The 21,779-nt window shown below is 39.6% G+C and overlaps 1 pseudogene; it reads right to left on the reverse strand.

Moving 5' to 3' along the window:
• Window positions 1-1,522: 1,522 nt before the first annotated feature.
• LOC125164757 (60S ribosomal protein L38-like) lies at window positions 1,523-2,445 on the reverse strand (annotated as a pseudogene).
• Window positions 2,446-21,779: the final 19,334 nt, after the last annotated feature.

Here is a 21,779-nt window from a genome sequence, read left to right on the forward strand (position 1 = left end):
GAGTTAATAAGCCCTTTTGTTTTTCTTAACAAGGCATATCTTAAAATCTAAATGTTAAATTACAGAGTATTATTACAAAACCTCTCATTTGATGACATCTGTGGCTAAATGTTTAGGCTTTTTTGTAAGTTATTGCATTAAATAGTGCTGGACAAAATAAGTTGGTGTATATTTTATTAAATATGCTATTGAGCAAATGAGGTTTAAAAACAAGGAAAGATATCCAAACTGTTGTTTTGACATTGACATAGTGTGTGTGTGTGTGTGTGTGTGTGTGTGTGTGTGGTGTTGTTTTGGGTGGCTTACAGCGTAAATTGTTCTAAGATTGCTCAATAACAGGGCTGCATGCTCTGAGAAGCTAGGGTAATGTTTGCTTCTTTTCTAAAGTAAGTCAGCAGAGAGCATATAGGAGAAAGAAGACGATGAACCCAGTAGACGTTAACATAAAGACAGGTTGCCTTTTATGTCTTCCCGGACTCCACAGAGAAGAATCCCAACATCATGACTGAGTCATGAATGTTTCTGGTTAATTTTTGTGTAAAAGAGGGAGAGGAGAAAGCCAGCCACAGGCTTGTGCTGCTGAATAACCTATGACAATCTTTAGAGATGTTTAAATGAGGAAAGCAATTAAAACCAACACACCTGGGAGGCTAGGCAGAAAACTGGAGAATAATAATTAATTAAAATCCATGCATCTAAGTCGTTATAGTATCTACATGAAGCCTGTGAAGGTGGTGGTTCGGTCAGGCATCAAGGTGTCTTGTAAGGCCTAGTAAATCACCAGATGCTCACATCTACTGAAAAACGAACACATCCACACACGGTCTATGTACAGAGGTGCATGCACAGCTTCACGTTTACTATCACACATATACAAATCGCTTTTACACATTTGTGGACAGGATATTTTGACACACACAGAAAAGGAATGCATAGAGAACAAATGTTTTGCTTTGGTGTGGAAGTGAACTTTGATGGAACTTAGTAAAACACAGGCCATTTATTACTGTGATGAATGGCTCTCTGGGGAGTCATTTCCATGCCCTCCCAGCTGGAGTATAGGGCTGCAGTGACAGTGCCGGGTAAGAAAGGGACGGAACAATAGGTTCTGTGAGTTCAAGGAGCTGAGGTTGCCCTCCCTGAGTGGGTGGTATGAGCACCAGTTCAGCGCAGCACACGATGCAGAGGGGAGTGATGGATTCTCGCGGAACGTGGAAATAACAAAGAGGGCAAAATGAGAGCAAATTATGAAAGTGCACTTGAATCACCCAACGGGCTGAGGATTTTTTGTGTCAACAGATTCCACTATTGAAAGGCCACAAGCCCGGTGAATTTCCTGATCAAATCCAGAACCTACTATTCCAAGGAACCCAACGATATTATCCAAACTGGACATCACCGCAATTGTCCAGTTGGAGCAACTGGAAAACAAGTATCGTTCCCACCTCCTAAAACAAAGTATCTATTTGCTTGTTTGTTTGTTTGTTTGAATTTTTAAAACTTTCAAACAGGTAAATCTGGTTCATTTCAGTTGCTTCACTGTGAAACACAGGGGCAGGGACTCCTTCAGTCTCTCTGCCTTTTCCCTTTGCCCAACGTGTAAAGGTATCTGTTGTACTAAAGTTCAAATTTCACGTTATCTTTATTTTTCTTGATCTTAACATATTTGGTATCCTTTCCCCTGGCTTTGAGCAAGAAGTTCTTGACTTCCTCAATTTTTCCAGGTATGAGTAGGAGACACACAGGGAGAGTGTAAGGACCTGTAGGGCCGGAGGGATGCCCTTTATTACCTTTTCCACGAAAAGTTTTAAAAAAATACAGAGGTTCTTGAAGCAAGAAAACTGGCCCTAGCTAAAGTTAAATGAGACCTTTCCTTGCTGCTGACCATGGCGTGTTCTTTCATTTATTTCCCTTCCCATTTATTTGTTAAGTTCCTGGCAGTATTTGTAGACATATATGGATGTTTATTTAAGAAGCCAGGGTTGCACCTGGGTGGCTCAGTTGGTTAAGGATCTGACCTCAGCTCAGGTCATGATTTCAGGGCTTGTGAGTTTGAGCCCCGCATTGGGCTCTGTGCTGACAGCTCTGGAGCCTGGAGCCTGCTTTGGATTCTGGGTCTCTGTCTCTGTCTCTGTCTCTGTCTCTCTCTCTCTCTCTGCCCCTCTCCCACTCACACTCTGTCTTTCTCTCAAAAATAAGTAAACATTAAAAAAATGTAAAAAACCATATTTAAGAAGTCAGATGCCTGGTCACTATATCTTAGAATCCCACGAAGGTAACAACCTGGAAAAAGCTCTAAGCTCTGCACTGATCATAAAAGGGCCACTTATAACTTAGAATCTCAGCATCCTGACAGCAGGCATCCCCCTGGAGCTCCAACGAGCAGACAGAAATGGTGTCGTGGTGTGGAAACCTTCCAGGACTGCCTTGGTCCTGAGATTCCATGATTGGCTTTGACACTGGGTGGAGACGATCAAAAGCCCTTCAAAAATCAGCCTGGGAGGGAAGCCCCATTGCCTTTTGTTTCTTCCAACCCAGTGTTTCCCCGCTGCCCCCTGCTAGGATAGAGACTGTCAACACTTGTGTTCCTAGCTCAGACTTTTTTTAAAGTTTATTTATTTTGAGAGAGAGAGAGAGAGAGAGAGAGACAGCACAAGTAGGAGGAGGGGCACAGAGAGAGAGAGAGAGAGAGAGAGAGAGAGAGAGAGAGAGAATTCCAAGCAGGCTCTGCACTGTCAGCAGGGAGTCTGATCCAGGGCTCAATTTCACAAACTCATGAGATCATGACCTGAGCCGAAATCAAGAGCAGGGCATTAACTGGCTGAGCCACCCAGGTGCCCCTTAGCTCAGACTTCTAGTGGAGAAAAAAACAAAAACAAAACACTAAAACACTGAATTTTGAATCTAAGTTCTAAAAAAAAATTAGATAAATTTTTATTCTATATAATAATGGACCCTAATCCTTTCAATTATCAGAATTCCTTGATCACATAGTTTTCCAAAAATAACAGTTCCAGGGGCCCAACCCAGTAAAGTCAGAGTCCCTGGTCCTGGGGTCAAATTCAGTAATCTGTAATTTTAATGCTCTCCCAGATGACTCTAATGATTAGTCATATTTGAGACCCAGAGATTTAGTTATTTTTTAAAACCAATTGTTCTTAAGTAGTCTTTACACTCAGTGTGGAGCCCAAAGTGGGGCTTGAACTCACGACTCTGAGATCAAGACTTGAGTTAAGATCAAGAGTCCAAGGCTTAACCAACTGAGCCACCCAGGTGTCCCCAAACCAAATATTTTAAAATATATCCTTAGAGATTCCATCCGAACCTACTGCTTGCATTTTCAATATTCCAATTCCAATACTCTATTAAATCACGCTATCTCTTGCCACTGTCTTGGAATGGTGAATCTGTGGTTTATAATTATGGTAAATATGGCCCTGCAGAAAGGTTACATTTCATCACATTGTACTAAAATCACTGGGTAACTTAACAGATGAAAAAGGACTTCATACTTCTATTTTAATAACACCCTGGAATATATCCTATTATTTCACAAAGGGTGTTGTGAAATCTTCAAAATGAAACTTCTCTGAGTTCACGTGAATTTCCAAAGTCTGAAAAACACTGCTCTAGACTCAAGACAAGAATTCAAGGCTTTTCCTCCCCTTTTCTTCTACCCACTCTCCCAGCCTCCCTCCATCTCCAAAGGCACTCCTGTGGAAGAGCTCTCATGTGCATTCTTTTTTCCACTGAGGTCTAGTTAGGAAAATAGATACCACACTAGGTATTCGAACAGAGAGAATTTGATACGGGAAATTTGTTGCAGATGTTGGAGGGCTAAAAAAAAACGCAAAAAGGAGCACCAAGATAACAGAGTTAGGTAGCAGGCAGCTTCTACTCTGAGGGAAGAGGTTGGAACTGCCAGAACCGGAAGCTGGGGGAGGCCACCAAGAGATGGGACCCAACACCCTTGGTAGTCAGGTGCTTTGAGGAGAGGCCTCATGGATCTGGAGCTCTGACTCCCAAGAGGGCCAATTCCTGGAGCCGCTGCCACCTCACATCAGACTGCAGTAAGGCTCCGGGAGCGTAGAGAGAAGCTGAAGATACAACTAGTTATTGCTGCAAAGTGAAAGGCCACTGATAGGGCAATGCCTAGAAACAGCAAACAGAAAGGAAGAAGGAAAAACCTTCTCCCTTCCACCTGCTGCCCTGTCTCTCACAAGGGCAACCCCAAAGGAAGCCAGGTGACCAAAGTGAAATATGGTGTCCAGAGTTTTGGCCCCTGTATCACAAAGCAGAGGAGAGAAGGGAAGGTTTGGAGCTGGGGGATAGTATTTGAATCAAGCACAGCATCAGTCCTTTGAGTCAAGACAGTAGTAAAATTTGTTTTGGCAGGAATAAGGTTAAAAGCCGTTGTTTCCAGGACTATGCTTTTTTGATGGTCAAATAGTTTTCGGAAAAGTGTAATCCACACTTGAAGTGTCACGATGCCCATTTGCATATTAAAGGAACTGAAAAGTCCTGCAGTAAAGAAATCTGCTTTATTTAAAAAAAATTTTTACTATTTATTTATTTATTTATTTATTTATTTATTTATTTATTTTTAATTTTTTAAAGTTTATTTATTTATTTTGAGAGAGAGAGTGTGTGAGTAGGGGAGGGGCAGAGAGAGGGGGAGAGAGAGAATCCTAAGCAGGGTCCACACTGTCAGCATAGAGTCTGATGTAGGGCTCAAAGTGGGGCTCCATATGGGGCTCAAACTCGTGAACCTGAGATCAAGACCTGAGCTGAGATCAAGACCTGAGCTGAGATCAACAGTTGGATGCTCAACCGACTGGACCACCTAGACATCCCTTTATTTTGTTTAATTAACTATTTCTAAAGTGTATTTAATGTGATTCCTTATTTTTTTTTCAGATATAATATTCCTCAGAACATGCAAACAGTATCATAAATGTTTTAATAAAAGGCACCACTTAAGTCTAAACTGTTGTTTTAGGGGCACCTGGGTGGCTCAGTCGGTTGGGCGTCCGACTTCAGCCCAGGTCATGATCTCACAGTTCGTGGGTTCGAGCCCCGCGTCGGGCTTTGTGCTGACAGCTCAGAGCCTGGAGCCTGCTTCACATTCTGTGTCTCCCTCTCTCTCTGCCCCTTCCCTGCTCATGCTGTGTCTCTCTCTGTCTCAAAAATAAATAAACATTAAAAAAATTAAAAAATAAATAAACTTTTTTTTTTAATGTTAGTTTAGTCTTATGTTAATTTCTAAAGTTGGGGACATATCTGAGTGAAATAGGAAAAAAAATAGAATTCTGTCTGTAAAGGATTTGACCTATTTCTTTTTCATGTTTCCTGATATCTGTAAAAGGAACATTCTCCTCTGCTCTTTTTTTTTTTTAACTTTTTTTAAATTTATTTTTGAGACAGAGAGAGACAGAGCATGAACAGGGGAGGGGCAGAGAGAGAGGGAGACACAGAATCTGAAACAGGCTCCAGGCTCTGAGCTGTCAGCACAGAGCCCGACGCGGGGCCTGAACTCACGGACCGCGAGATCGCGACCTGAGCCGAAGTCGGCCGCTTAACCGACTGAGCCACCCAGGCACCCCTCTCCTCTGCTCTTAACCATACTCTTAGGTACTCACTCAACTCCCAGAAAATCACTATGACTTGTAACAAAAATCATCAGCTTCAACAAAATCTGAAGGAAACAGGGAAGTGTTACATGAAACTGTATAAGTCATTCCAAGAGCCCTGGGATACTGGCTTCCCTTAAATATAAAATTATCCCATGGGGCAAAGGATGACTTTATCTTTATTCAAGGAGAGAAAAGGAAACTTGATTACCTTTAGGACGATGATTATTCTACCCCTTCCATGCCTGCCTCAGGCTGGAAGAGGCATCTGACTGTAATGCCTGACACAGACTGAGACTGAAGTACAGAATATAGCACAGTAATCTTGGGGGTGGGTCTGAGGCCACGATGTGGCAGATGCAGATGAGTGGGGAGAAAAATTTGTCTGCAAAGGCGGATGCTGAGAGAAAAGGAACAACCAGGATGGAGAGAGAGGGAGAAGAGAAAAGGGGGGAGGGAAGGAGAAGGAGGAGGAGGGGGAGGAGGGGGAGGAGGAGGAAGAGGAAGGGAGGGGAGGAAGAAAAGAAGGGAGTAGGGGAGGAAGGAGAGAGGGAGGGAGAGAGGAAGGAAGGAATTAAAAATAACTGCCTAATGATTTTCCAGATTCCTTGGGAATTAGCTCTAAATTTTCCCTATTTAACTAGAATGTTTCATTTTATAACACCACAATGTCCAACTAATTATAAGTGTCCCCATGAAGTTATGGTAATCTGGCTTTTACCTTTGAGTTGGATTTTGCTCATGAAGACAGCTGATTCCTGTCTGGAAATCTGGAAATTTCTTAAGCAAAAGCAGTGTGAATTAATTTTATCTATTCCATTCCTTATCCCAAAAACAGGTACCAGAAAGTTCCAAACAATTGATTGTGGGCGAAGGTAGCCATCACATGACTTGAGCACACTGCCTTTCATCATGATGTGCTACCTACAGACCTGATACAGTACTAACTTCGTATTAAGACATTAAGACCCAATTTTAGTTCTGAGGAACTTTTCTATCCTATTCATTTGGAAGCTGATCAGTTAAGACAGAAGACTCTGGTAGTTTTATCTCCAACAACAACATCACAAAGGACAGAAGTTCCTGAGCCAGAGACAGGAGAAACCAAGCCTACTGGTTAAATATGTATAGTTCTAGGGGTTAAAATTTGCTATGGGCGCCTGGCTGGCTCAGCTGGCAGAGCATGCAATTTTTGATCTCTTTTTTTTTTTTTTAACGTTTATTTATTTTTGAGACAGAGAGAGACAGAGCATGAACAGGGGAGGGGCAGAGAGAGAGGGAGACACAGAATCTGAAACAGGCTCCAGGCTCTGATCGGTCAGCACAGAGCCCAACGCAGGGCTCGAACTCACGGACCATGAGATCATGACCTGAGCCGAAGTCGGATGCTCCACTGACCGAACCACCCAGGCGCCCCCAATTCTTGATCTCTTAAGTTTGAGCCCCATGTTGAGTGTACCGGTTTACTTAAAAATAAAATCCTTAAAAGAAAAAAAAAAAGAAAGAAAAGAAAAGAAACTCTCCCATTCACATCCTAGCAGACACAGTCTTCCTCTGAAATTAGGCTTCTTTCACTGGATCTGGCTTCACTACTAGTCAAAACAATGCTTCTTAATATTTCCCCAAACCTCAGTCCCCTTTGAAGGTGACCTACAAAGGGTTGCTTCCATTTGTATTCTCTTGCCTAAAGGAACAACACGTCCTCCACCTCCTAAATTCACTGGCTTTGTCTTGCTTCTTTTTTATTTGGTTCTTGCTCTCTCCACTCTTTTGGAATTAGCCTACATTCCAAACTTGACTTCAGCTGGAATACAAATTTAAACTTCCTTTTGCTCAATGGCCCACAGTTGAAGGCTAGCAGCTGGGCCTATCTCGTTTAGGTTTCCTCATGGAACGCCAGCAGAGGCAAAGGGAAAGTTCTGAAAATAACTCCGAGTATCCTCTTGCCCAAAAGCACAACTCTGGTCCTGGGTTGTTTTGTAAGTCAAACAACCTATGAAAGAGTGCACAAATTAACCCCTTAAAGGCCTGAAAAATTAATCTTAGTAAATATTTTAGTAGTGCTTGTTTCTTCTCTTTAACACTTTTAAATATGCTTATTTTATAATCTATTTCTGAAGTTCTTAGGGTCTAAGAACTTTGTTACTGCTAATGATTCTGGATTGTTTCTTCATGTATCTTGTAATTTAGGACTGTGAGTTCATGTTTGGGGATACTTTATTTACAGGAATCCTGTGCAGGGTTGAAAATACGTCTTTCTAGAGAAGACTTCTAATTACTTTTGTTGAGGGCACCAGTATTGTTATCAGCCTGAGAATGGTTTTTATACTATTTTGTTGGAGAATCTAGGCCTTCCAGAAAGTGTAAACTCAAACCTCAAATCTGACCTAGGGGAGACTGAGGTTTTCAGGTTTTTTCAGGTTCGTCCTTCCTTCCTTCCTTCCTTCCTTCCTTCCTTCCTTCCTTCCTTCTTCCCTCCCCTCCCCTCCCCCCTCCCTTCCCCTCCCCTCCCCTCCCCTCCCCTCCCCTCCCCTCCTCTTCCCTTCCCTTCCCTTCCCTTCCCTTCCCTTCCCTTCCCTTCCCTTCCCTTCCCTTCCCTTCCCTTCCCCAGCAGATCAGGCTAAACAAAAGAATTTCCTTTAAACCTCCCTTTGGGAGAGGATAAACATTTTCAGTTCTCTTTCACAGATGTACAGTCAGTCAAGGGTTCTTTATTTGAGGGTCTTAGATACAAGTTTTTGCCCCTCCTGGACCTGAAATGTGTCTCCTGTACTTTCATAGCCATTAAAACACAAGCCCATTGTTAACTAGACTGGGAAAAAAATAAATCCAAAACAGTAAAAAGATCAGTTTCCAGAGTATTTTCTTTACTTTCTTATTAGCACTTAAAGTATATTTATTATATTTGTATCCATTATATCTGAACAATTTTTAATAAGAGAGTTTCCAGATTAGTCAGCAATATTGCTAGAAATGGAACTCCTCTGTTATTATTTTTCAGGTATTTATACTTCTAACATTTCTGTTCTTGTTATCTGTCAAGATTTCTTTGTATAGAAGTCACTTCTGAAAATGGACTTGCTTGGTAACCACTTTTGATCTCTTATAGACTTACAATGAAAATATCTTCTTAGTGAAAAGAAGATTTGTGCAATTATCTTCTGGCCTGCATCAACAGACACAATCAATATGGGGAGTGCAGCACCACTTGTTGTATGCCTCTCACAAACATTGTTCAAAAGTTTTCTGGTACTCTCCAAAACAAAACAGATAGTATGAGTGCTTCCTTATAAGAAAGCTTCTTTGGAATCAGCTTTGAGAAAGGGAAAGAGAAAGAAAGAAAGAAAGAAAGAAAGAAAGAAAGAAAGAAAGGGAAAAGGGAGAGAAGGAGGAAAGGAAGGAAAGAAGGAAGGGAGGGAGGGCAGGAGGAAGAAAGATGGATTCCTATCCTTTAAGAAATCTAGGCTCTTCCTAAGAAAATCAGGATTTAGAACCTAAATCTAATATTTAAAATTCTCTCCGTTTTCATTTTCTTTGGCTTGACTTAAATAGAAATCTTTGAGTGGGAAAATTATAAGACTATGCTTTTATAACACTAAAATTCACTTTCAACTTGGTCAATTTAATCAAACTCAACCATCCATTAAAATATATATATTATCGAGGGGCGCCTGGGTGGCGCAGTCGGTTAAGCGTCCGACTTCAGCCAGGTCACGATCTCGCGGTCCCGGAGTTCGAGCCCCATGTCAGGCTCTGGGCTGATGGCTCAGAGCCTGGAGCCTGGTTCCGATTCTGTGTCTCCCTCTCTCTCTGCGCCTCCCCCGTTCGTGCTCTGTCTCTCTCTGTCCCAAAAATAAATAAACGTTGAAAAAAAAATTAAAAAAAAATAAAATATATATATTATCGAGAAAAGAGTTATACTGAAAAATTGCCTAGGGTAATGCAAATCTCATATGCTGGATAGAATATTCATAAGGCCCTATGATTTTTGAAAACTATCAATGCAATTTTTGTCATAATTTTACAAATCTTCTTAGGAATGGTATTACTTAGCCTTTCTTGGGCATCTATTTTACTGATTGCCAATACAGAGAGTATTTGGATATAACCTAAATTCTTCCTTCTGCAAATCAAACATATTTCCTCTTGTTCTATTCTTAATGGAGACCAGATTCTTAAATAATAACCCTTCATCTTCTTGAAGACCCACCCTCTCAGCCATGCATTCCACTGCATTGTCTTAGTTACCCAACACCATGGAGGATATCCTGAAGGGAAAAGTTCAAGATCAAACAAGATGTCTCTCTTCATGAAATTGCAAATACGATTTTCCCCTTTCTAGTTTTATTAACAGAGAGAATTCCTCTTCAAATAACACTCTGAAACCAAACGTGCCACAGAAAATGTATCACTTTTAAACTCCATAGAGGCTTGAAAATGTTACTCTAGTAAACATTTTCTAAATAATACTATTTGTAGAATAATTACAGTCTGAGTTTTTCTGTCATTAGTATCAAGTGGCTGATTCTCTAATGATTCTGTTTGCTCTAAGAACACAATGATTCAGACTGTTTCTGGCATGTATTATTTTGTTCAAAGGTAAACTTTGATTCTGTGTCTCTCTTTAACTCTGTTTTCAAAGTAGCACCCTGTGTTAATCAATTCAAAATCAATCAACCTGGATAATTAAATTCTATGCCCTTCATTCACATCTATCCTATATCCCTGTTCTTTCCCACTTCTACCCCAAACACATACAAAAATATAAAGCCTTTTATTCTCAATAATTGTTCTTATGTCTGACATCTTTGGTATATTTATACTTTTTCCCCATATAGACCCTCTCTATATGTGTCTATTAATCCCATTGCATCAGACCCTCAGATCACTCCTCTGTTCTGTGGGATAAAACACAGCTTGTTGGTTATTGTAGAATCAGAAAGTAGTACTTTATTAACATAATAATTTTATGATTTTGACATTTTTTTTTATTTCCCTTAAAGTTTTTGTTGTTGCTGCTGTTGTTGGAAAGTTCCTTTTTTTTTTTTTTCTTTAGCTAAAGAAGTAAAGACATGCAATTCTTACTTCTGCTTTTCTCAAATTGGGACCAAAGTTACAAGAAAAAAAAAAAAAGCAGGGCTGTGTGAGCTGTTAGCAGACAGGTAGATATATGTAGAACTGTAGTGCTAGGGCTCACCAGTTGGTTGGCTCCTTTCTTGGCATAGGTGGCCATCTGTTCATAGTTTCTGCTGGAGGAGCTGTTAAAAGTTGGGAAACTCTTCTTTCCTCTCAGAGCTTTGTCTGTTTTTTAACCACCTGCTCTCTGGGTCTCTTACTGTCTCCCTCCCAACTTGAACTGGGATTCTCTCCCAGGAAAACTAATCAAATATTTCCTTCCATTCCCCACAGTTAATCTCAATCAGTCAGGGAAGGACAGTCTCCCACCATCCCAAGATCACCACTGGAGGCCCAGTTCTGCTGTGCAAATTAGGCCAATTGACTTCCTAAGTCTCATTTTCTCACTGTAAAATGCAAGTTTGTTCATTCATCCAACAAATATTTACTAGGTGTCCACTATGTGCCCGGTAATATTTTAATATTCCCAGGGCAGGGTGCTGGGTTGGCTCAGTCCTTTAAGGGTCTGACTTCAGCCCAGGTCATGATCTCATGGTTTGTGGGTTGGAGCCCTCAGTGGGTTCTGCACTGACAACATTGAGCTTGCTTGGAATTCTTTCTCTCCCTCTTTCTCTGTCCCTTCCCCCACCTCAAAAATAAATAAAAATACTTAAAAAAAATATTCCCAGGGCAAGGTTCATGTTCTCATGGAGATTAAGTTCTAGTTTGGGGTAGGAGGAAAAGACAAACAATAAGCAAAATATCTGTATAATTTAATGGATGAAATCCCTCTCTTCACAAATGCATCAATGTGCCTTTCTCTTTTTCATTTCTTGGTATCCCGTTAGGCAGAGCCATTTATCTACCAACGAGTAGGGGAGGGGATAGAGTAATGTAGCAGGAATGCAAAATGATTTAAAGAGTATTTAGTTGCTGAAATCCAAATAGGGTCTCTGAATCAAGAGCAGGATAATTTATGAAAGCCAGGTTTTTTTGTACAAACTGAATCAAGAAGACTGACTGACTAGGGGCACCTGGGTGGCTCAGTCGATTAAGGGTTGCTTGATTTCAGCTGAGGCCATGATCTCATGGTCTGTGAGTTCGAGCCCTGTGTGGGGCTCTGTGCTGACAGCATGTAGCCTGCTTGGGAATCTCTCTCTCCCTCTCTCTGTCCCTTCCCCATTCACACATGTGTGCACGTTTTCTCGAAATAAATAAATAAACTTAGAAAAAAAAAAAGAAGAAGGCTGACTGACTAGATACAGTTTTATGTACGCGTGGAGTAACAAGGAGGATATGAGGTGGAGGAAGTTGAAAGTCCAAGAAGGGGGAAAGGGAGAAGGGGAAGGCAGACGCCAGTGTCTTTGTTCTCTGCACTCATTTCCTTGAGCAGAACTTCAAACACCTGGAAGGGTGTGGGGAGAAGCCGGGTTTGTGGTTCACTTCCACAGATGCAGCACGGGAAGGCTCCCAGATAGGGTTGCCATATAAACTGCAGAAAGTCCAATTAAATTTGAATTTCAAATAAACAATGAATAATTTTTTTTTTTACATTTATTCATTTTTGAGAGACAGAGAGAGAGACAGAGCACATGCCAGGGAGGGGCAGAGAGATAGGGAGACACAGAATCCGAAGCAGGCTCCAGGCTCGGAGCTGTCAGCACAGAGCCCCGACGCGGGGCTCGACCTCACAAACCGCGAGATCATGACCTGAGCCGGAGTCAGACGCCCAACCGACTGAGCCACCCAGGCGCCCCACAGTGAATAATTTTTTAATGTAAGTAACCTCCTACCCCAGCAATATTTGGGACATACTTCCACTAAATTTTTTTCCCCTCGTTTATTTGAAATGCAAATTTAACTGGGCTTTCTGTATTTTTATTTGCTAATTCTGAAGAACCTTCAGCTTGGGGGTCCCAGTACCTGATGGCTTGGCAGTGATGCCGTAGAAGTGGCAGCAAGGGTGAAGAATAAATTCTTCATTAATTAATTAATTGGGACTCAATCAGTTGTGCCTTCTGTGTACTGTCACATCTAAGCAGAGGTTGGTTGTAACCATCATACCATATGAAACTACCAGTGGGCGTAAATCATATTTAAAAAATTTAACGTGAGAATTAATGCCCTCTCTAAATGCATATGTGCTTTATTATTCCAGTCTCACAAAGCACATGAAAACCACAGCTGTTGATAATGCTTTTGATTTGCCAGATCCTGTAACAGTCCACTTACTTTGCCTTGAACATGGCATTTGTACCACATTAAAGTTTGGCAAGCTTAATCTTTGCTAACCACTGGCAAATGTGAACATGCTATAAAATACAAAAATATATTTCAGCCAAAGCCATTATCAGGTATATATTTGTTTGGATTTGACTAAGAACCTCTAATTTGTTCATGTGTACTTGGCATCTTTATGTTCTTTGTGGTGATTATGCTTGCAATGAATATATTACATGCTTGCTGGTCAACTAAAGCTCTAAATGTGGTAGAGGAGGAAAGGAGAGGGGTGAGGTGGAAAGAAGTCCTATTTCACTTCTGTTGGAGTGAGAATGATCCTCCATAAACGCTTGGAGAAAACTCTTCCAATGGCCACTTGCCCATCCTCCCACCTGACCTGCCCGACGCTAAACATATTTTCGAGTAGTTTGTGTATTCTCTTTCATATCATCACATAAGAGAATCTACCCTTGCACGTAATTGGCCACAAGCCTCAGAATAAAAGTATGTTATCTGGCTGTTAACCAACACAAAGCTCAAGAAAACCACCATCTCTGATATTCCAACACAATGGCGTTCTTCAGTCTGGAAATCCACACGACCCATAGGGACAGAATAGGTGTAGATGGTATATAATCTTGAGATTATTGTTCTGTTTTGTTTATCCACTCATTTAGACAAAGACAGCCAGAATAACATCGTACTTCCTTCCCAAGGATATCACAGAAAATTTTTCATGAAACCCCCATTTATTCACTTTCCCAAAATTTTAATCACCTCTTTTACATATGTCATCTCGTATTTACCTCATGACATGTTGTAAAACAGGAAAGGTGAGAACTATGTAATTATTATTTTCATTGTACAGAATAAAAGGTAAAATTTCATAGCAGGACCACTTAATTTAGCTCTCTATCCATGCCTACCTTTCAGTATCTCAGTGAACCACATTGTATGCATACTTTTCAGTGCCCAGGAAATGGACATATGCAATGAATAAAGAACTCTGAATGTAAGTGCACCCATATCCTGGGTTTAAATTGGATTTCGTTCCATCAAGGAAATAAAACAAGCCAAACCAAAACAAAGAAGCAGATCCTTTTCCTAAAAGTCATTTACTCATTCATATATTCAGTAATTATTTGAGTCTGTACTAAATTCTAAGTGCTATCTTTGACACTGTTTACTTCAGAGAGTGAGATAATATGTAAAAGTACGTATCACAAGGCCTGATGTGTGGGAGGTAACCAATAACATGAATTTTCCTTTCTTCTCAAATTTTTATCCTTGAACTAATCAATCAAAACCAATATGCAATCTAAAGAAAGTGATTTGCTTCCAATCCAGTGTCATTTCTTTAATCCCTCCCTCTATGTAGTTATATACCGTTAGGGATGAGCTATTAAGCTAGGGAGAATAAAAAACACTAGGCAGAATCATGGCTTGTGACTCTTGGCTTGCCATTTTGTGTTGTAAAAGAGGAAAAGTCAGTCAAATGTTCTAGTATTAGTACGCTTTATCTGTGAACACACGCACACACACACACACACACACACACACACACACTTTGGGGAGCCTGTGTTCTTAATCTAAGCAATAGCTTTGTGATTCAAATTAAGCACTTATTATCTTCTCTGGTTGTTTGAATGTAACTTTTATTCACATAAAAGTTATATAAATAATTTATATAAGTAAACATAACCCTGAAGCCAACACTTTCTGTCCCATCTTGCACCCTATTTTCTATTTCTATTTGCTCTCATTCCTACCCCCACCTGAATGCTTGGCTCCCAAGACTAGGTCATCTATGGAGGAGAAACCAATCGGAGGAATCATCAGCTTTTACCTTTCAGTGGTTTTCATGACCTATGCTAATTGCCACCACCATACTGACTATGTGGCAATACACACGAATCCCTGAGACATCCAGAGTCAACAGATCCTTGTATAAACACAGACTTAGAAGTAGTTCCAGGTCCAAGATATTTAAAGAACTCATCTCTGACCTCTACTGGTCATCTTATTAAAATACAACATCTACCCTTCTTTCAGAAGCACTTTCACATTTTTCATTCACTCATTTACCAAATACTTTTTAGCACTTATGATGTACCAGGCACTGTTTAAGGAGTTACAGTAAACCAAAAAAAAGACCAAAAAACCCCCACTTCCTTATTAAAATTCAGCTGGGGAGACATTTAAATGATATGTATTATACATAATTTAATTGTAGAGCATTTTGGAAGGTAACGAGTGCTTTCAAAAAAAGAAAAGATAAGTCAAGATAAAGGGAATCCAAAGCATTGAGGCAGAGCCAGAGAAGCAGGTTGCAGAATTAAATTGGACGCTCAGAGTAAGTGTCAGAGAGTAGAAGTAAGCAGACTTGAAGGAGGTAAGAACCTCAACAACTTAAGATCTAACACATAAGTTTTCAAATTAGTTAAATGAAACATCACCCCAGGAACAGCGTTCCTTTTCACAGAGTTTCCGAGATTTTGAAGTCACTCAGACTTGTGTTTAAACCCTGCATCAGTCAGCTTTGACCACAGCAACCGAATTCTCAGCGGCTTACAAAACAAATATTTATTTTTTGCTCACGTTTTATGAGGGCTACAGGTTAACTGTGGGTCAGCTTTGACTCTGATGAGCCAGCTCATCTGGCTTCAGCTCAGCTATATGTGTCATCTCGTTCCAGGACCCACACTTGAAGAAACAGTCTCTAAGGCTTGTTGTTTTCATGAAGGAGGTCAGGCTGAAGTGTACCTAATCAAACCACAAAAGTCAAAGCTTCTGCTCACGTGTAGCACATATTGAGTTCATTCGCATTCCATTGAGCAAAGAAAGTTGAACTGGACAAGCCCAAAGTCAATGGGGGCAGGGTAGTATATATCTGGCCTGTGCATAGAAGTATGGCAAGGGCAAAGAGGGAATGAATAAAATTGTGAACAAATAATACAACATAATTTTAATGAGCTCCTCAACATCTCTGAATCGTACCTTGTCCATCTGTGAAACAGAAATAAGGGCAGACTACCTATAAAGAACCAATGAGATATTTATAAATGTATTTATCATAATAACTGGATTATAATAAAGGATTGGTTATTATTTTTTTTTTTTTTGTCTTCTTCCAAAGGTAGCATCATCACTCTGTCTCAATTCCTTTGGAGGCTGAAGAGGCCATGAGGATGTGTTAGAAAATTGAGGAGCATGAGATTCAAGAAATACGAATTCAGTTCTTCCTCTAAATCCTGAATGAATTACTAATCTATAAAATGAGGCAGCTGTCTAAATGATCTTTAAATTTTCTTTCCAGTCTCAAGATCTGCAAATATGAACCTTGTACAGGAGGCTCTTGTTTTTCGCTACAACCACAGCTTAGTTTTAGCACAAGGTGGCGCTAGACAACAACTTAATGAAAGAATATAAAGGCTTTTTTGTGAAGACTGGAGAGTTCTAGACTATTACTATTTTCTTCTTACAGACTATTATAAAACAGAACTCTTGTATCTGATAGTTCCCCCAGAAAGCATCATTTTGAGGAAATTGCATCCAAAAACAAAATGAACACTCTAGTTCTAGTACCTTGTAATTTAGGAGAGGACCCCAGGAACCTAGTGACTTAATTGAGCAATTTCTAGGGTTCAACATTAGAATTTGGGATCTTCTTTCTTTTTTAGCAGAAGGATCAGATAATTGGAGCTGTGATCTAGGATGATACATCTAGTATCCCAGTTATGGGAGAAAGGAGTGTCTGGTAAGGGGGAGAATTGTTTAGGGGACTCTTAATAACAGACCAGAATCCACATACAAGGGTCCAAAACAGAGTAGTAGGTGTGAGCATAGACATGTTAAGAGGCTGCAATAATAGGATCTTTAGAACTTGGCAACTATTTCGATAAAGAAGCTTCAAGTAGGATAAGTAATTCTGAGAGGTGACTCTTAGAAAACTAGGTAAATGTTAGGCCCACGGACAGAAAGTGTCAGAATGACTTTGAGTTGTCAGTATTGTTATTATTCCTGTACCTCTCATATAAACTGAGAAGAAACCATGAGTGTTTCTGCCCTCTTAGGTACTGAGGTTACCCTCTGGTGCACAAACGCTGGTCCTAAAAGGGCCAGACTTGCCTGCTAGACTTGCCTGCTATTAGAGAATATTGAAATACTCCAACATGATAATTGGCCTTTTCTCAAAAAATCTTTTTTTACACATTTTATTGGTGGTTATTTAAAACCTTGAGGCATTTCTCTATTGATAATGGGGAAGACTATAGGATACCTGGGTGGCTCAGTCAGTTAAGCGTCTGACTTCAGCTTAGGTTACAATCTCACCACCATTGAGTTCGAGCCTGGCATTGGGCTCTGTGCTGACAGGTCAGACCCTGGAGCCTGCTTCAGATTCTGTGTCTCCCTCTCTCTCTCTCTACCCCTCTTCTGCTCACGGTCTGTCTCTTTTTCTAAATATAAATAAATGTTAATAAAATCTAAAAAAAAAAAAAAAGATAATGCAGAAGACTATACCTATCAGGCAGGGGGTATATGGAAAAATCTCTGTATCTTTCACTCAATTCTGCTGTGAACCTAAACCTGCTCTAAAAAATGAAATCTATTTTTTTAAAACCCTAGAGGATTCTGGAAAGACAGTGGGGCAGGAAGCACTAAGAATCTGTCTCCTCCACTAGGCAACAATTTCATTGGTGGAACTAGTCTTATGTAACTATTTTTGGAACTCTGGACAGTTTACTGAAGGCTTGCAATGTTGGGGGCAAGACTTGGAACATTTATTGTGGTCTCAGTTGGGGGGTCTTAGCACAGTAGCAGCTACCCATTCCCCACCTCCAGCCATGAGGCAGGCAGCTGTGCACATGCTCCTAAAGCAGCTTGCACACAGCTTGCAGGAGCTAGGGTAGGCAAAAAGGACCCAATCTTCCAAATATCAGAGATCTGTGCTCTGATCACTGGTTGCTGCTTCTGATCACAGAGGTGCAGACAAAGAGGCAGGCAGCCATTGTTGTTGCACCTCCCTCCGTTAAGCAAATCTCTCCCCATCTGGGTGAAATGACATCCAGGAGATTTAAAAGGCTAGCACCTTTTCTGTACCCCTTTCATTTTCCTTTTCCCCTTCCTAGTAGTCAGACATTAAAGACCAGAACATTAAAATACAGCTGTATACATAGGGAAAATCAGAAAGTAACCAGGCACCCAGGGTAAGGCTTAGCGAAGATCTAAGACTTTAAGTTTATACTTTGACACAGAGACTGCCTATACAATCAAAAACAAAAACAACAATAAAAACAACAACAGCAACAAAAATAAAAACAGCAAACCCTGGGAAAGGGGGAGAATCTGATTTCCAGAGTTACCACATTATTAGAGTCAAATGTTGTTTCAACAACAACAAAAAATCATAAGGCATACAAAGAAAGAGGCAATTATGGCTTATTTAAAGCAAAAAGACTAGATCAACAGAAACTGACCCTGAAAAAAAATCTGATAGCATAAATACCAGACAAAAACTTTAAAAAAGCTATCTTAAAGATGTTCAGAGAACTGAAGGAAGATGTGGAGAAAGTAAACAATGTATGAACTAAATGGAAATATCAATAAGGAAATAAGGAAACTTAAAAAAAAAAGCAGAAAGAAATTCTAGAGATGAAAAGTACAACAAATGAAATAAAAAATTCACTGGAGGAATTCAAAGGCAGATTTGAACAGGTAGAAGAAAGAGAGTGAATTTGAACAAAAGACAATGGAAATTATTGAGTCTGAGGAACAGAAAGGAAAAAGATTGAAGAAAAGTGAACAGAACCTATGGAGCCCGTGGGACACTATCAAGTAAATGAATATACACATGGTGGGAATCTCAGAAGAAAAGAGACAGGGCAGAAAGAATATTTGAAGAAAATAATGGTTGAAAACTTCCCAAACTTGATGGAAGATGGGACTATAAACATCAGAGTATCAGTGAATTCCAAGATAAACTCAAAGAGATTCACAACAACATACATTATCATCAGACAGACATTCCAAGATATACAAAAGCTGAGGGAATTTGTTACCACTGGACCTGCTCTGGAAGAAGTGATTAAGGGAGTCCTGCAAGGCGAAATGGAAGAACACTTGAAGCCATAACAATAACTCAAGGGTACAGAGAAATAAAGACCTCAGTAAAGGTAAATGCATGGTAATTAAAAAGCTAATATCACTGTAATAATGGTTTGTAATTGTACTTTTTGTTTTCTACGTGATTTAAGAAACTAATACGGTTAAAGAAGAAAAAGTATTAGTCTAAAAGTTAGTATTATTATAATAACTGTGGTTTGTAGCTCCAAAGCTTGCTTTTCACTTTTTTTTTTTTTTTTTTTTTTTTTTTTGAGTGAGAGAGAGAGAGAGAGAGCATGCAAGCAGGAGGGGGCAGGGGGGAGAGAGACAGAATCTTCAGCAGGCTCCATGCTAAGCACAGAGCCTGGTGTGGGGCTCAATCTCAATACTGTGAGATCATGACCTGAGTGTCAAGAGTGTCAAGAGTGTCAAGACCTAAGTGTCAAGAGTCAGACACTTAACCAACTGAGCCACCCAGGCACCCCCATCTTTTTACATTTTTTAAGAGACTAATGCATTTAAAAAAGTATTAGTTTATATTTTGGGGCATACAATATACAAAGATATAATTTTTTTTTTTTTTTTTTTTTAAATTTTTTTTCAACGTTTATTTATTTTTGGGACAGAGAGAGACAGAGCATGAATGGGGAAGGGGCAGAGAGAGAGGGAGACACAGAATCGGAAACAGGCTCCAGGCTCCGAGCCATCAGCCCAGAGCCCGACGCGGGGCTCGAACTCACGGGCCGCGAGATCGTGACCTGGCTGAAGTCGGACGCTTAACCGACTGCGCCACCCAGGCGCCCCCAAAGATATAATTTTTAAGACCTCATGAGCTGAAAGTGTGGGATGGAGTTATATAGCAGGGCAGAGTTTTTATACATTATTTAAGTTAGGCTGGTATAAATTCACATTATAGTGTTACAGTTTTAGGACATTAACCATGTCCTTTGTTACCACATAGAAAATAGCTAAAGTATATTAAGAAAAGGAAATGAGAAAAGAATTTAAACATCTTACTACAAAAAATAAACTAAACATGAAAGAAGACAGTAATGTCAGAAATGAGGGATAACAAATCTATAAGGCATTTAGAAAACAAATAGCATAATGACAGAAGTAAACCTCCCAATCAGTAGTTACTTTAAATGTAAATAGACTGAACTCTCCAATCAAAAGACAGAGATTGGCAGAATCCAATTCAACAATCTAACTATATGTTGCCTACAAAAGACTTGCTTTAGATCTATATACAAATAGATTAAAAGTGAAGGATGAAAAAAAGATATTCTATGCAAATAGTAACTAACATTGAGCACAAGTGGATGCACTATTTAGACAAAATAGACTTTAAATTGAAAACGTTTACAAGAAGTCAAAGAAGTGCATTATAGATTAATAAAAGTTTCAGTATAGCAAGAAGATATAAACATTTGTGTACCTAATGACAGACCATCAAAATATATAAAGTAAAAACTGACAAAATTGAAGGGAAATAGGACAGTTCTACAATACTGGTTGGAGATTTTAACATACCTTACCATAATAACAAACAGATCAACTAGACAGATGATAAGTAAGGAAATAAACACTTAACACAATAGACCAACTATATCTAACAGACACACTGAACACTTTTACCCAACAACAGCATACCATATTCTTCTCAAGTGCAAATGGGATATTTCACAGGATAGATCATATCTTAGGCCACAAATTAAGTCTTGATAGATTTTATTTTATTTTTTTTAAATTTTTTTTTTCAACGTTTATTTATTTTTGGGACAGAGAGAGACAGAGCATGAACAGGGGAGGGGCAGAGAGAGAGGGAGACACAGAATCAGAAACAGGCTCCAGGCTCTGAGCCATCAGCCCAGAGCCCGACGCGGGGCTCGAACTCACGGACCGCGAGATCGTGACCTGGCTGAAGTCGGACGCCTAACCGACTGCGCCACCCAGGCGCCCCAAGTCTTGATAGATTTTAAAAGGTAGATATCAATCAAAGTATCCTCTCTAACCACAACAGATAAAAGGTAGAAATCAATAACAGAAGGAAAACTGGAAAATTCACAAAACTGTAGAAATTAAATAATATACTTTTAAACAACCAATGAGTCAAAGAAGAAGTTACAAGGAAAATTTGAAAATCCTTAGAAACTGATGAAAACAAAAACAAAACATGCCATAACATATGGCATGCAGAGAAAGTGGTGCTAATGGGGAAATCTGTAGCTATAAATAGTTACATTAAAAACAAAAAAGACCTCAAATCAACAACCTAACTTTATAACTTAAGGAACTAGAAAAAGAAGAAAAAACTAAATTGAAAGCTAGCAGAAGCAAGAAAATAATAAAGATTAGAGCAGGGAGAAACAAATAGAGAAAATCAATAAAACCAAAAGTTGGTTCTTCAAAAAGATCAACAAAATTGACAAACTTCTAGTTACTTGGACTAAGAAAAAAAGAAAGAAGAATCAAATTACCGAAGTCAGAAGTGAAAATGGAGACATTACTACTGATTCCACAGAAATAAAAGGATATGAGAGTACTATGAACAATTATATGCCAATATATTGGATAACCTAGATGAAATGGACAATTTCCTAGAAACGCAAAACCAACCAAGACTAAGTCACAAAGAAATAGAAAACGTGAATAGACCTATAACTAGCAAAGAGATTGAATTATCAATAAAAGAATCTCCTGACAAACACA

This window comes from Prionailurus viverrinus, chromosome B1 (genome assembly GCF_022837055.1).
Source record: "Prionailurus viverrinus isolate Anna chromosome B1, UM_Priviv_1.0, whole genome shotgun sequence".
In the NCBI taxonomy this organism is placed as follows: Eukaryota; Metazoa; Chordata; class Mammalia; order Carnivora; family Felidae; genus Prionailurus; species Prionailurus viverrinus.